General features: G+C 44.4%; 1 long non-coding RNA gene across 1 annotated transcript; it reads right to left on the bottom strand.

Annotated features, from left to right (window-relative positions):
- Positions 1-14,882: 14,882 nt before the first annotated feature.
- Positions 14,883-16,273, bottom strand: LOC310763761. The gene is made up of 3 exons (XR_014548793.1): positions 15,516-16,273; positions 15,131-15,179; positions 14,883-15,015 (listed from the first exon to the last, which is right to left on the bottom strand). It is a non-coding gene; the product is annotated as an uncharacterized lncRNA (long non-coding RNA).
- Between the last annotated feature and the right edge of the window lie 252 nt (positions 16,274-16,525).

Below are 16,525 nucleotides of genomic sequence, written 5' to 3'. Positions count from 1 at the left end.
CCTGGAAAAGACCCTGATGTTGGGAAAGATGGAGGGCACAAGGAGAAGGGGACGACAGAGGACGAGATGGTTGGATGGTGTTCTCGAAGCTACCAGCATGAGTTTGACCAAACTGCGGGAGGCAGTGGAGGACAGAAGTGCCTGGCGTGCTCTCGTCCATGGTGTCACGAAGAGTCGGACACAACTAAACGACTAAACAACAACAAGAAAAACACCTTCAGTTTGGCCCTGATTACCCCCCCCCTCAAAAAAGCCCCATCAGGTTTGAAAATATTATTTCTGGAATGACAGCTTCAATTATCTGAAACAGAAGTGTACAGAATCTCCCTGAGAAACGTTAATAGCCCTATCATACCTCCTTTTTCTTTTTCCTTTCCCTCCCTTGATATTCCTGATTTCAAATTCACCTTGACATGTTGCTTTAATCAAAACTCCCAGGCAATCACCACTGTTTGAGAATCCCCTCCTGCACTGAGAAATCTCACTAGTCCTATTGAAACTCTATTTGCTTCCTTTCGAGTGCCTCAGACGTTTCACCTGGGCAGGAATACAAAATTTTCACAATAGGCAAAATCCATTGGCAATGCTGGAAAGAAAGGAGACCCATTTTCTGATTGTGATTATCTAGAACAAAATCTTTCAAAAGGGGGAAATGCTTCTCCAAGCAAGGGGCTTTGGGCATGAATTTGTGTGCTTCATGTAAAAGCGTCGGCAAGAATGGTTTCTGTTTAGAATAATTATACATCATATTTTGCTATCTCGGTATGTTCTATTTTAATTCACAAAAAGTGAAGGAGGGAACCCAGAGGCAAAGGCAAACATCTGTTGCACAGCTTACTTTCAAATAAGGCTTCCAGGCCTACATTTTATATTATAATAAGCTGGTATGTGCAAGCTCAAGATGGATATATTTTAATTGTATTAGTGGGGTTTTGCATTATTCAAGCATGAGAAGAAGATATTTTAATTGTATTGGAAGAATTTTGCAATGTTTTAATGACTTTTAAAGAAGCAAATGGTCCATTTGATTAGACTGATATTAATAGAGGATTGCGGAGCTGAAAGTATACTATGAATAATGCATCTATGGGTGAAAATTCAGATTGCAGTGTTGACAGGAACATAAGTGTTCAGGTCATGCTTGGGGTATCTGAAGGCTCAATCCTTGTCAGAGGAGTCATCCCGAAGGTCCCAGCTACATAAAATATGGGCATGCTTAATAGCCCTGGACCCTGATTGGACTTTATTCCATAACCTCCCACAGAACACGCTTCCTGGATGTATTAGGTCAGGAGAGATGCTATATCCCTCTGGATTGCTCCAGCAGAAAGTGGCACCAGGCAGTCTCCACAACTGGACACATCTCCTGGTAAGACCCAGTGAGGTAAACAGCAACCCTCTCAAAAGATTCACCACCCCCAAGAAAACAGAACTTCTGCCTTGCCTCTTGAAGGGGGCATATTTCCATGAAAGGGGTTGGTGTTCATATCCTGGCTGAAGCCCAAGCCATGATAGCTCCTCCATTGATGAAGATCACAATGCTGTCAAGTGAGAAGACCTTATGTGGCCTCCTGACTCCAACATGAGTCACTTTCAGTATCTCTGGTGGCCCTTCTGCAGTATGACCTGTGGACAAGGTACCTGACCCACCTGCATAATCAGAGAGGAAGATTTAAGTACTTCCCAGCTCCAAGGAATGCTGGTGTCAGAAGGTACAGGTAAAGGCAATCATTTGTTGGCAGAAGAACCAGGCTTCTTGGGGGTATGAAGACTCACTGGGAGCCAAGAACTTTGTAGACTGAGCTAACCAGTTGCAGTTGGGCCTGGGTGACAAGGCTACATAAACTCAGTTGTAGTCTGTTTGTTACTTGCTAGAACAACACAGACTCTTCGTTCTAGGTAGCCCAGCTTCTTGTTCCAGTGGCCTACTCTGACTGATCAACTTTGTACTACTGATCCTTGCTAATGCCTCAATCTTGCAATCCTGCCTACCTTTTGACAGCTGTGCTGCTTTTAACATTGGCTTTGTCTCACAACCCTGCTGTTGGATCATGAACACTCTTAGATACATGCCCACTGTGGATGATCTTGATTTCTTCTTAAAATCCTGTTTCTGGATTGCCCTGATATGTGACTGCCACCAGATGAAGGCAGGATGGGTGGTATGGGAGGATTTCAGCCCAGCATTAGTTAAAACACGGTCAACCCAACATTACTAGTAGAACTCCTGTTGCTGATTAGAAGTCTGCAGAATTAACTGGACCCAGCCAACATCCAATGGGTCATTGGTGAGCCAAACGGCAAGGGGATGTGTAATGTGCCATCATAAATTTATTTCTGCCTACCATCACTCATCCTTCCCTGGATTCCCAACATGAAATGAGAGGCCTCTTCCTCTCACATTCTCTGTATGGCATACTTGAAGGGGTTGTAGTGGAACTATCTTGTTCCCCCACTGATACTTGCCAAATCCCACTGGGTGTGATTTCTTGCTCTGGGGATAAAAGAAAGACTACATGAGCTGCCCTGCCTAGCTGTAAGGTAGTTGTGTGTGCTGTTCTTAACAAAATGAACTGTTTATGAAACTACCTGCTCCTACTGAGTGCTGAGTCTATTTATTGGTAACATCAATATTGGGTTACTGCAGTGCACTCTATGTTGGGCCTGTTTCAGATGCTCCCGCTGGTGCAGAATGCATCAGCTAGACTGATGATGGGGTAGATACCCAATAGCATCTGCTAAAACATTTGCACTGACTACTCATATGCTACCAGGCCAAGCTCAAGGTTCCTGTGTTAAACAACTTGGGCCCAAGATTCCTTGAGGACTGCCTGAGCCCTTTTATCCCAGCTCAATTGCTGAGATCATCCAAAGGAGGAATGTTAGTTGTCCCCAGTGTTAAGGAAGACTGTCTGGCCTCCCCTAGAACTTGGGCATTTAGCGTCACCAGTCCCATGCTGTGGAACACTCTTTCAGCAGAGTTTGACATGCTTGCTTTTGACTTCCAAGCATCTCTGCAAAACCATTTTTGTGCCAACAGGCCTTTGCAGCGGTCCGGGGTGCCAACTTTAATAAAATATTGGGGGGGGGGGCAGGTAAAGCCTAACCTGCATAATTGATCACATGATGTGGTGCTTACACACCATTTGAATGGCAGTGCCCATCAACTTTGGCACATGCTCTTTGCTCAGGGTGGGGTTATGTCTCTCACTTGGCACCAAGCCTTTAAGAAAGTCAGAAGTAGTACAGGTTTCTCTCACTATATCTGATCAACAACAAGAAAAAGATAGTCACTCACTATAAATCTGCTAGAGAAGGTCAGAAGTTACAAGAGAATCTCGGAACAGCTTCTTTCAACAAAGCTTGGCATGAGTTAAGAGGCAAGGCCAGAGAACTTCTGAGTAGAGTGATGATGCAGAAGCTGAAAATAACGGCCAGATTTGTGATGGGACTGGATCACAGGAAGCAGTTTCTAGGCTCTCAACACTGCAGTAACAAATGAACAGGGGCAGAAAACTATTCCTTTGGGAATTTTGGCTTTGTGCTAGCTATCTTCTATCATCTGGTCTATTCCCAGAAGAAAAATAACTTTTCACAGTCACAGGAAGCATCTTTTATTGGCCAAGATAATAATAATCTTTATCAGGCTTACTTTAGCATTATCTTGAGAAGGCAAACTCTCTAAAGCCAGGTAAGAGCTCTCTCTCTCTCCATACCCTTCAGCTTGAACACTGATAGATGGATATTAATATCCGCTTGTGCATTTAGGGCCTGATGGAACTTCATTCAATTTAAATGAAAGGCTCCCATTTTCTTCTATGGGCTTTGGATCAAACCTCATGACGGCACAATTTCCTTCCCTTTTAGCAAAGATCTTATTTTATTATTATTGCTGTATTACTGGAGGAAGGCCTGTTGTTAAGTTTAATTGACAGGTCTTGGGGGAGGGAAGAGAATTCTGCTCCTCTCCCAACCACACAATAGCACTTCTCCTCTAATACACTACACCCTGCAATCAGATGGAGGGGTCAGGCCTAACATTCCAAATCTTTTCCCCTGCTTCCCCCAGTGAATCACACTACAGTGGTACCTCTGGTTATGAACTTAATTCATTCTGGAGGTCCGTTCTCAACTTGAAACCATTCTTAACCTGAGGCATGCTTTCTCTAATGGGGCCTCCAGCTGCGCGTGCACCTCCAGTGTGTGATTTCCGCTCACATTCCGGGGCAAAGTTTGCAACCAGGAGACCTACTTCTGGGTTAGCGGAGCTCATAACCCGAAGCGTTCACAAGGAGCACAGTTTGTAACCAGAGGTATTACTGTATGTAGGCAAGGCAGTACCATAGTGTGGGGGGGGCTCGGGGAACAGTCACACCAGACAGCTTTTGGGGGGCACATTCCTCACGACACCTTGCTGCATCATCAGCTGTTGCATCCTTCTCACACTGCCCTCCAGCTGTAGCGTGCCTTAAGAAGGACGCAACAGCTCACAGCTCCCTGTGCCCCCCCCAGTGTCGCTTTACACCCTGCCCTGTTCTGTTCTTCTCACCCATCCTCCAGCTGGAGGGCACCTTGAGAAGGACACGACAGCTCACATGGGCCCAGTGTAGATAGAACCAAACCTTCTTTCCTATCCCTGGGAATTAAGCCTGCTTCTGACTGCATAGACCCACCCCTTTCACCATCAAAATGCCATTCTAGGTTCTGTTTGCTGGTCATGGTGCACTGTGGGAAGGCACACAGAGCTGGTTCTCACATAATGCAAAGCCAATCCATAGCTTAGTATGAACTTAAGGTTTCCAGAAGGGGAGTAGCAGATGAAAGAGGTGCCAGATGACCCCGTGTCCTTCTCTCACAGAACTCCTTAGATCTACACTGCTTTCTCAGTTTCAACCTTTCCTCCTACTTTATAATATGGAAAAAGTAATACTGACCTACCTTACCAGGCTGGTGCTAAAAGGATTAGCAACTGAGATAATGGATGTGAGGTGCATTTGAACATTTGAAATGTGTTATATAAATGCAAAGTAATTACTATTCCTTTGATATTTATGGAGCTATGTATTTATGCCTTCGGCATCAGAGTACAAAATTTGGCCCAATTACTGTCCCCTATAGAGTTTTCAGTGAGATTTCTACAAGGTCAGCAATATATATATTTTCCAGAGAGAGTGGAAAAGCCTGTAGCCATTATTTATAGAGGAGAACTGTTTTCCTGGCGGGGGGGGGGGGGAGATGACCCATGGCAGAATATAATGCTGGAAGACAAGAGTATCTGAATCTTTCCTCTTGGTGCAGTGTGAAATATAGTATTGAAATGACATCTTCATCCAGCGTGCCTCAAGTTCACAGCCATATGTCCTGGTATACTGCCCAGTTTGTTCTTTCTTGCCACGGTTGGTGATTAAAAATGTTACATGAGCTTCGAGAAGGACTTTGGTTGGCCACAGTTTTTGCTTCTGTGCCTTACTTCACAGCTGCCTAACATTCAGGAATTAACATGCAGGTGAATGTGCATGTATGTTTGTCATTTCAGGCTGCAGCGTTTTATGGCTTACATTTTTCATTCTTTGTTTTCTTTCTTTTCCTTATGTTTTCACTTCTTAACAAATCTATAAAAGATGTTAAAAATGAAATCAATATGCAGGCAAAACTTTCCCCCATCTTGCCTCTCTGCCAGGAAAACCTTCACTTCCTAAATTTCTGTATTTTGGGCTGCAGTGGAAGGCAATGGAGCAAGGCCAGTAGTAACAACAATACTGGAACAGCAACAGCAACAGTGGATTTGGCAACCCTATTAAAGTTTGTCTGCTTTGGCCATTAGCCAAACTTAAATACTGAGTTTTGATAGTGCTTTTCTTTCAGAGCAACTTTTCTGCTCCATGTCTTTTCTCTTGTTTTGGCATCAACGCGACTTCATTAAAGACTTGGATGCAGCTTCAAAATGGCCCCATGAAAACTGTACCTCTTATCTGCAGCCCTTTCGGATGCAAACAAAGTATTTAGCTGCCAGTGGGAGATAAGAAATCAGGAAATAAGCATTTTTCATACTTGTAAAGGACTCCCCTAGACCTGTGCAGTTGCTGGCCATGACCAAGCAAGTTATCCCAAAGTGTTTATAATGAAAAGTCAGTTGCACTGGTGAGGTGATGTAGGTGGGGCTCTGTTGCTATCCTGGATCCCCAATACAGGAGGTCACTGCTGATTACCAAGAAGGAGAGGGCAAGGCACAGGTTGCTCAGGGTAGTACAGCATGTGGCAACAGGAGGGTTGGATTGGCTCCACTGAACCAAGCTCCTCATGCCTCACCCCTCACCCTTTTGGTAAGTGATAGTGGCCCACTGTGTCGGGAAACTGGGAGAGCAACAGAGTCACCCACCATCTCCCATGCTGCCTCACCAGCTTCATTGGGCAAGGGACAACCTAAGATTCTTCAGGGGCCCAAAAAAATGCAGAGAAGTGTTCAGAGCAAAGCACATTTTAATTAAAAGTATAAATAGTCCTTTGAATGAGGCCTAACAGACTCTTGCCTAGGGGCCTGAGTAAGTCTGTCTTGTGGAAGAGCCATAAAACCTGGTTGGCTTCCTGGGCACTTCTGGGCCCAACTCTTAGTACTACTTTAGACCTTCAAAGCCTTCAAAGTGGTTTGGGAAACCCTGGTCTAGAGGTTACTCTCTCTTAACACATACAATACAATGGCATTCTTCTAACAGGATAGTAATCAACTGATACACACTCAGGTATGAATGGGTTCTTGGTGAGTCAAGGAGGAATTGTAACTTTGGTCAAGTTAAGTCCAGCACATGATCTGGGGAAACCCAGCCAGATGGGCGGGGTATAAATAATAAAATTATTATTATTATTATCATTATGATCTGTTGAATCGCAAGGATTCTGTCTAACTAGCATGAATAAATGGAGTGTCTTCCTTCTCCCATATATTTATCCAGTTCTTCTGTGAAATCAGCACAGAGGAAGTCACAGATCCAAAGGGTGTTGAACTCAGTGCTCTCTATTTACAGAGGTGCTGCACATACAGGCATTCAGTTTGAGACAGGCTGAAGATGGCAGTCTAATTTTGACTGTGAGGGGTTTCCCTCCACTCGTTCTTTCAGTGTGGTGTTCTTCCCTGGAAAGGCTGAATTTCCAAGCACCTTGTCGGGAAAGATCACTCTCACCCGAGTGAAGCTGCCAACACGAATCTAAAGACTATCTAAAGACTAGTATATGGCACTTGGCACCGAATATTCCCTTCAGCCACACTGTCTTCTTCCAAAATACAACTATTTTCTGAGATATGCCATTCTGAATGTCTGTGAATTAACCTAGACCACTCATACACATACACAGGCACTGTAAGCATAGTTTCACGCACTACAATATAGAGGGAAATATGAGTGCATAAGGAGTTGAGAGCTCTAAACTTTACTCATTGTTATGTCATTTAAGAAATTGGAAAGGTTAGCATAGAGGTGATGTGGCCTTTAGGTCACCAATATTCAAATTATACCCCACCTTATCTCTCATCAGAATCAGGAGAGGCAGTGCAGGTGGTGAATCAGTGCTTGTGGGTAGTAATGGGCTAAATGTGGACTAATAAACTGAAGCTGAATCTAGACAAGAGGGAGGTTCTATAGGTGAGCAGCTCTCGGGTCTGGGAAATGATAGATCAATCTGCTCAATATAGAGTTGCACTCCCCTTGAAGGAGCAGACACCTAGTTTTCCGGTGCTCCATGAAGCATCTTTGTCCCTTGAGGCCCAGTTGGTCTTGGTCCTTAGGTGTGTTTACTCCCAGCTCTTGCTGTTGCACCAGCTACAACAATTTCTGGCCAGAGATAGCTCCATGCCCTGGTAACTTCCAGGTTGGACAATTGCAATGCACTCTGCATGGGTCTACCTTTGAAAATGGTCCAGAAGTTTGTCGGGCAACGGTAAATTCTTTATAAACAGAATGAAACTTTACTGAAGAAAATAAACTTGTTCAGAAACAGCATAGTTAAAGAGCATACACAGAGTGCTCTGACTCTTCACAGAGGCATTGTCTTAGTTGCTGATTAACTGGAGTCCTGGAGCCACTCTATCTGCAACAACTATACATTCACATTCACACTGAGACTCTGAACTGGACCGAAGCCCACAGAGAGCCTGGCTACTTTTTATAGGGAGAATGAGTCATCACCCAAGATGAGTCACGAGTCACAGTGACTTAGCAGTTTACTGTTAAACAGTTAGCAGTTAGCAGGCTTAGGCCTGAATGATAGTGTAGGCCTTGTAGGCCTTACTGCTTCTTCTATGATGACACCACCATAATGGGTTTAATAACAGGTGGAGACGAATCAGCGTATAGAGGGGAGGTCCAGAAAATATCTACATGGTGCCTAGGGAACAACCTGCACCTTAATATCAGCAAGACAAAGGAGATGGTGTTGGACTTTTGGAGGAAGAGATAGTATCTCAGGTAGAAGGCCCTGGTCCAATAATTTTCTATGTAGAAGAAATTCTATCTATGTCAGAACCATTCAAATGCTCAGGCTCCAGTTGCACCCTGAAGAATATATTGCTTGGAAAGCTTTAGCACATCATTCTGCTGCTAATATAAAATAGTCCATAGAAAGAGATTTCCAACAATCTTGAATCTGGCTCTTGGTTATTCTTTCTTTATTTTCTTATTGCCAGTGTCATTATTTCTAGTGAGGCACAGCAAACGTTTGAGTCATAGAGGTGTCGTGTTGGCATTGTTTCAGCTATAATTTGAGATATTGTGCGACACTGTGGGGATTGGAAACATAGATCCTTGGTGATTTGGGGCTGAGGAAATAAAGTGAGGGGGGTAAGGGTGGTGCCATGATACATTTAAAGGGATGCTCATGATACTTGCTTGCTACAGAAAATGGCTGTTTGTTTGTTTTTTTTAATCCCGTGAGCTTGACCATGGAATTAGATATTCAATCTTTTATTTCACAGCCTCAGATAGCGGGCATCCCTCCCATGTCTGAAATGAACTGTCACTCACTTTGCCACCTGTACTAGCCTGACATAATGTTAACTGGCAGTTTGCTAACATTCCAAATTGCCACCACGCTCTTTAACTCAGCCACTGGAATTCTTACTCAGAGTCTGCTGTTCAGCAGTGTTCAACACCTGCTGCCAGGGAGCATGGCAATACAGTGCTCAGGTAGCCTACTAAACAAGCTAGAATTTATCACCACATGGTGAGCTACAGTGCAAGTGAGGCAGGAGAAGGGAAATGAAAAAAAAGAGCAATGTATTCTTTATGGCCATTGGACGTTCACTTCAGGTCAGCAGAGCTGAGAACACTGACCCCTGAGGCTGCTGGAGAATAGAAAAGGCTACTAGAAGAATTATAGACAGGTTAGTCTTCCACTCCCATTGGCGGGTCAGAATTAGGGGTTGAGGAGAGTTCCAATTCACATTTAAAGTCAAATTTATATAATCCATGCTTTCCAAAACAATATGTGAAATGAAACACAGTTGCCTTTGAAATTCACAGTTCTCTGAATTTTGCAACAGTTCTCCAGCCATGTAATGTGTTCAAAAATCCATATACCACAGTAAAGTGTGCACATTCTGTGCACATAAGTGAAAATAAAATACATTATAACATGCATTATATTAGGGAAAGTTCATTTGCAAAAATGTGCATATTAGGCAAAATTGCATACAGACATGACTATATTGGGAGAAAAGTACACTAAGATGCTGATGAATGTTAAGGAGGACTAAAAACAACAACTTGGAAACTTATGACTGGAAAGATTTAAAACTGAAAGAACCAAAATGGTAAGATTTGCCCATCATTAGTAAGGATCAACAGATGGTTACCAACAAATGTCTGAACAAAGACATTGGATTCTTATCTCATTATACATGACAAAGCCATTTTTCACCTTCTCACCCCTTGCTTTTTCCTGTAAGACCTATTGCAGTCGTTAAGAGTCGTCAACAGGCTTATCACAGCTATCTGCCAACCACCCATTCCCACCACCCTTCTGAGTAATACCCCTCCCCACCTTCTCACTATATAGAAGGATCTGGCAACTTCTGTTTCAGTGTATCTGAAGAAGTGTGCATGCACACGAAAGCTCATACCAAGAACTAACTTAGTTGGTCTTTAAGGTGCTACTGGAAGGGAAAAAATTTTTTGTTTTAACAACAACACTGTTTGCTCATCAATTATTTGAGGGGAAATGTTCTAAACAAAAAAAACAAAACACATTGCTGGTGTCCTTTTTAAAAATCATTGAAATTCTGATCCAAATTCAGTTAATGGTAAGAATCTGAGTTACCTAATCCTGTGCAGACAGTCTTTCCACACATTGGTCTAGACCTGAAAAATGGTATGTACAGATTGTGAGTTTGTACTCTGCACTCAGAGTTTGTACAGGTTTACTCAATGCATAAAGAACAACTGCCTGAAGCAAGAGGGACATGCTGGAAATATCACAACAGCCTCACATGCATATATAAGAAAGACTGCTCTGGACAAGGCTATGCTAATCAAATAATATGTATACATAAAAGAACTAGCAATTAGTAAAGTAATGTTGCAGTTCAGAATCTGCCCTTCAGGTTGCCATAAATTGCTGTGATTAATCCAACTGAGAAAATGCATGTTGCACTGTTGTGTGTGTGCATGAATGAATAATATGAATTCAAAAATATATCGTTTCCACCTCTGTTTTGTTTATCAACATAGCATCATGTGCACATTTTCAGCACACATAATCTAATAAGAGCAAAGGGAATTGTGTTGTCCATCATCCACCAGAAAATGTAGCATTCAAAAGGCATCATATACGGGTACAAAAACGCAATATGGTGTTTGAGTAAATCAAGATCCTGCAATATTATATATTTACAAAAACAAACAAACAGAATTTGTGCCCTTGTGAAAAAACGTTATTTAAGCATCATATCTTCTTAGCTTCTTGCGTGCTGTAATAAGAGTGTGTTCAGTGTAGAGGGAAATAAATACCACAGTCTCTTTAAACTAAGTTGAAAAATCCAGCAAGAAGGAATGGCTACATATGGGGCAACAGTTGCACAGCAGATATTTGCTAAGGATCATCTTTATTGTCAAACTCATGCACTGTGGCAGAGATCCCAGAAACAGTAGATGAGCAGATGTGTCTGGTGGACTGAACCACTTCAGACTGCAGGTGGGGAAACAAGTTAGAATCCTGTCACATATGCGTTGGTGTGGGGATACTATACATGGAAAGCTAGAACGTCATTAGGAAGGGTATTCTAAAGCAGTTCTCTCAGGAATTTAGTTATCTATGGGCAAGGATTTACACATTTATTTGGATGAAGAAACACTCAGTGGTGCATGCCTACCTGCAGTCTCAAGTGGTCCAGTCCTCCAGAAACAGGTTTATGAACTCATTTACCAGCTGGCAGAGCTAGTTCTACTTTGAACGTGTGAGGACAATGTCTGGTAGAATTTCTGTAGCGGCATTGGGGTGAGTGGGTGGAGACACAAGACTTACCCAAGCCATTTTGTTACCTGAGATAAAGATCCCCCCCCCCTTGCAGATTTTTTGTGCAGGAGTTGCCTGCTCTGGCAATTGGAATCTTGCTTCAGCACTGGTAACAGGGATAGCGCTCAACCTGGGGACAGCAGCCTAGTGTCAGGGTTGTGTAACAGGTATGTGGCATACATAGTTCTGATCTCCAATGAAGGGGAGTAGCCAAGGGGCTCAGGAAGAATGTCTGGGGAGAACAATAGGGAAAAGATATGCCTTCTTTTAATGTCATTGGTGTGTGACCACAGAGGAGTGAGCTTCTTTTTACGCTGCGAAAAAGTTTCAAAGAAAATAGAATAACTTATGAAATGGACATTTTTTCTGCCTTTCACTTTCTCAGGATACCTATTATGGGGCTAATAAAAGGCAATTCAAAGATAACTTGCCATAAGTGAATTAAAGGTGAATTACCAAAATACACTAGGTAGGTTCAGATTCTTCTAACAGCAAAGCTATCAGAGGAAAGTAGCTGACCTCAGTTACAAAAGCGGCATTTTTCCATTTGATAAATGGGGTGAAATTTAACACATGCAAATGACCCACCTTTTCTTTCCATATACAGCCATGGCTGGCAGTGCAACTTTATGCATGAGTGCTCAAAAGTAAGCCCCATTGAGTTCAATCGTGCTTACTCCCAGGTAAGTGGATTCAGGATTGCAGTCGCAATCAGAAGCTGTGATTTCTGCTGCATCCCTGTACTCTGAAGATAGGAAAAAAGGGACGAAAAATGCCCTAGAGACTGGAGACATTTGCCAAAGTAATTCTGTGTTGCCAACCAATTCATGACAGCTGCACAGCAAAAAAGCAGTTATTACTGTTAATAAAATGATTAATTTGCCATTTTTAATAACTGATTTCAAGATGGTGGTGGGGTTGTTGTGTGCTGTTGCTGTAGTTGTTATAGTTGCTGATTGGAAGCCAAAATAAAATAAAAGTAGGAGCCAAGGCAGGAGCCATCAACATTGTGCCCTTCCAGATGTTGGCCTCCAACATCCATCAGCCCTAGACAGCATGACCAGGGATGAACATTACCAACCCCAACCCAAGGGCTGAAATAAGGCAGATAGTCTGTGATCCCACATCAAGCTGTACTCCTACACACATCAGCCTGTCCTGTGACCTAACATAGCATAGGGTAAGTATGGATGACCAGCTTGCCACATGGTTGCTTGGTCATATATATTGCTACTGTACAAAAAGAAAATAACCCCCCCACACACACACACTTTTTTCTGTCACTCATTCTCATGCATGGTGAATTTGGGATCTTGGTTAGGCTTTGCCACATTTCTCTGGACATCTGTACTGATGGAGAAAGAAGGCAGCAAGAGAAAAACGTCACGATAATGGGTGATATCAGTTATCCTCCCACTGACTGGGTAAAGTGTCCACTCAGATCATGAGGAGGAAACAAAAATTCTAGATAGGATAAATGATTGTGCCTGAGAACAGTTAGTTGTGTAGCTGACAAGAGGGGAGGAAACTCTTGATTTAATACTGAGCAGTGCTCAGAATCTTGTTAGAAATGTGTTCCTGAATCACTTGGGAACAAATTCAACACTGGAGACAGGAAAATTGGCGAGAAAGTCCGACATTTTATTGAAGAAGACAGAATTTCTCAATAATTAGGTCTTTTAAGTTAAAAGGACATGGGAGAGGGAAGGTTGGCTGATCAAATCCCTTCAAGAAGCTTGGAAGTTTTTCTTTAAAAAAACAACAACCCACAACCCTGCTATAATAGAGGCTTAGATCAAAGGAAGAGTACACCACAGATGTGAAAGGCTATGAAGAAGTCCAAGAGGATGCCAATCACGCTCTAAAAGCAAAATCAAGTGATGCTTGCCAACCAGATTGGAGCCAAAATGGGGTCAATGAAAAACAAGAGGATGGTATTATCAGCATACTCAGGATTCCCCTAAGGTTTGCTAAAGTATATATAATCTTTATCATTATTATGAAGCCTAACGGGTCATCTTATCCCAGCCAAATGAAGAATAAGCATGTTCATTAGCCATGAAATGCTGCCAGTTGGAAAAGAAAATGGGGAAATGGAGTGGGAAGAATGGAGTGAAGAATCTTGGGGCAGGATGTTCCTGGCTGGCTGGAGCACCCATGGTCGAAGGTGAAGGCATACTGCAACATTTTGCAGGAAGTCCCACCTGTATGGCAAATACAACATAGAGGGTGTGGCTGCAGTGCTCCATGCTCTGATAACCTGAAGATGTGGGACTGCCCTTGAAGACAGCTTGGAAGCTGAGACTGTACAAACTGCAGTGGCCGGGGTTCCGGCAAGCACTACTGGCTGGACACATAGTGCATCAGTTCTTAAAGACTTGTTCTGGTTACCTATGTGTTTCTGAGCCCAGTTCAAGGTGCTTATATTGACACACACTGCCCTAAATGATTTGAGCCCCAAATATCTGAAGGAGTACCTCTTCCCATACAGATTTGCAGCAAAGGCCCTGCTGGCTGTTCAGCTACCCTATGAACTGTGGTAACCCCAGGCTATGACTAGTGCCTTCCCTCTAACATGCATCTGGTCTAATCATTGTGTACATTTTGATGTCAGGTCAAGATGCACCATTTTGCATAGGCTTGTGGGAGTGAAGATATCCCTTCCATTGCACTGTTGCTACTGTTTCTGACTGCTGTTGGTTCTGTTTAAATTCTGGTTTAGTAGTGTTCATATATTACATTGCTTGCTGTACAGAGCTGGTCCTAGAATCAATCTCCAGCATTTCCAGGGAGGCCAAGAGCAGACTCCTGCCTGAAAACTCGGAGAGCTACTGACAGTGCAGACAATATTGAACTAGATGGACCAAGGTCTCACTCAGTTTAAGGCAGCTTCCTATCTTCTCTAGTAGGTCAGGACCTTGCACATTTCCCAGTGGTCCTGCTGGCTGAATTTTGGAATGTAGCAAAGAACTGGGGCATCTCAGGCCTTACATAGGCTAACCAGGCCTATCCTGTAGTTGACCTTACCTTCTCGAGAAAACTGGCTGGTGCTGACTTAAAGAGTCCTTGTTGTTTTCTGCAGGCACTGGCAGCTACACTGTGAAAGGATGTTATTGAGGGTTGATCCTCTGAGTCTGAAGAAGGCAGGAGCAGTGGTGGACCTTGAGGTCTCAAATTTCAGTGGCACCCTGTGTGATGCCAAAATTTATCCCACCACCCATTTCTTGCACTCCATTCTAAATCCTAATTGGAACACCCTCTGCAGCACCCCCAAGGCTCAGCAGCCAGTGTGACCAAACTGCTTTCCCTCCCTTAAATCCATCTCTGGTGGATATTCCCTTACTCCCTTAAATTCATCTCTGGTGAATATGCTTGCTGCCTGCTGCCCAGAAGGACTCCCCTGAGTGAGTGCCTGAGGGCCCTGCTCCTTCCTGCCACTTACCATCTGGCCTGGGGTGGGGCCTGAAGCCTCATAAGGACTGCGTGCTGCTTGCTGCCTGCTGCCCAGGAAGACTCCCCTGTGTGAGTGCCTGAGGGCCCTGCTCTTGCCACTTACCATCTGGCCTGGGGCGGGGCCTGAAGCCTCATAAGGACTGTGTGCTGCTTGCTGCCTGCTGCCCAGGAGGACTCCCCTGTGTGAGTGTCTGAGGGCCCTGCTCCTTCCTGCCACTTACCATCTGGCGTGGGGTGGGGCCTGAAGCCTCACAAGGACTGCTTGCTGCCTGCTGCCCGGGAGGACTCTCCTGAGTGAGTGCCTGAGGGCCCTGCTCTTGCCACTTACCATCTGGCCTGGGGCGGGGCCTGAAGCCTCACAAGGACTGCTTGCTGCTTGCTGCCTGCTGCCCAGGAGGACTCTCCTGAGTGAGTGCCTGAGGGCCCTGCTCTTGCCACTTACCATCTGGCCTGGGGCGGGGCCTGAAGCCTCACAAGGACTGCTTGCTGCTTGCTGCCTGCTGCCTGGGAGGACTCTCCTGAGTGAGTGCCTGAGGGCGCCGGCTCTTGCCACTTACCACCTGGCCCAGGGCGGGGCCTGACAGGCCTCACTAGGACAGTTGTTACTGCCGGAGGGGCACAGAGTGTTTTTAAAATGTTTTTAAAAATTTTCTTTTGGATTTTTTGTATGTGGGGGGTGGGGGTGGGATGGATGTTTGGTTGGGCTTGGGGAATAATTTTTTTTATTTTGATGCTTTTGTAATTTTTACATTTTTTGTTTGTATTGTTTTATTGGTTTTGTTTGTTTGTTTAAGGTGTTATTTTGTTCTTAGGGGGAGGGGTCAGGGCTGCCGGGGAGTGGGCCCCAGCCCACAAAATGGCTGGGGCATGTTCCACAGGGGGGGATGCACTGGGACAACCGATCTCAGTGATCATGGGTAGGAGGAGGAGTTATGCTAAGACTAGACCATGTCATTACAGAGGGGGCAGGTTTAGTCGTTGTCTGAGGACTATTCCTGCCTCCGGGTCTGGTCCTGACCGGATGGATACTAGAATCAGCAAGGGATACCCACATGACCTGAAGGTGCTGCTGTGCAATGCCAGGTCAATGATTCATAAGACCACTGCCATCCATGACTTGATCATGGATGGAGGACTTGACCTGGCATGTGTAACAGAGACTTGGTTGGATGAAGCAGATGGGCCTGTCCTTGCCGCTGCTTGTCCACCAGGTTTCTCTTACGCACAGCAACCCAGGTCATGTGGGCGGGGAGGGGGGGTTGCAGTGATTTTTAGGAAGTCATTAGTTTGCACCAGGTGTCCTATTGGGAAGACCCAGTTTTCCGAGTGCATGTTCTGGAAGTTGGGCAATAGGGGCGGTACAGGATTCCTTTTGGTGTACCGACCTCCCCGCTGCACCAAGGATTCCCTGCCCGAGCTGCTTCAGGTCGTGGCGGATGTTCTCCTGGAGACACCTAGCTTGGTCGTCCTAGGGGATTTTAACATCCATGCCGACACGACCTTACAAGGGGCCACTCAGGACTTCGTGGAAAGCATGGCCTCCATGGGGCTGTCCCTGAATAAGTCTGGC

This window comes from Podarcis filfolensis (assembly GCF_964270895.1).
Source record: "Podarcis filfolensis genome assembly, chromosome: 5".
NCBI lineage: Eukaryota > Metazoa > Chordata > Lepidosauria > Squamata > Lacertidae > Podarcis > Podarcis filfolensis.
Note: the sequence above shows the minus strand (reverse complement) of the source record. Positions and strands in the feature narration are given on the sequence as shown.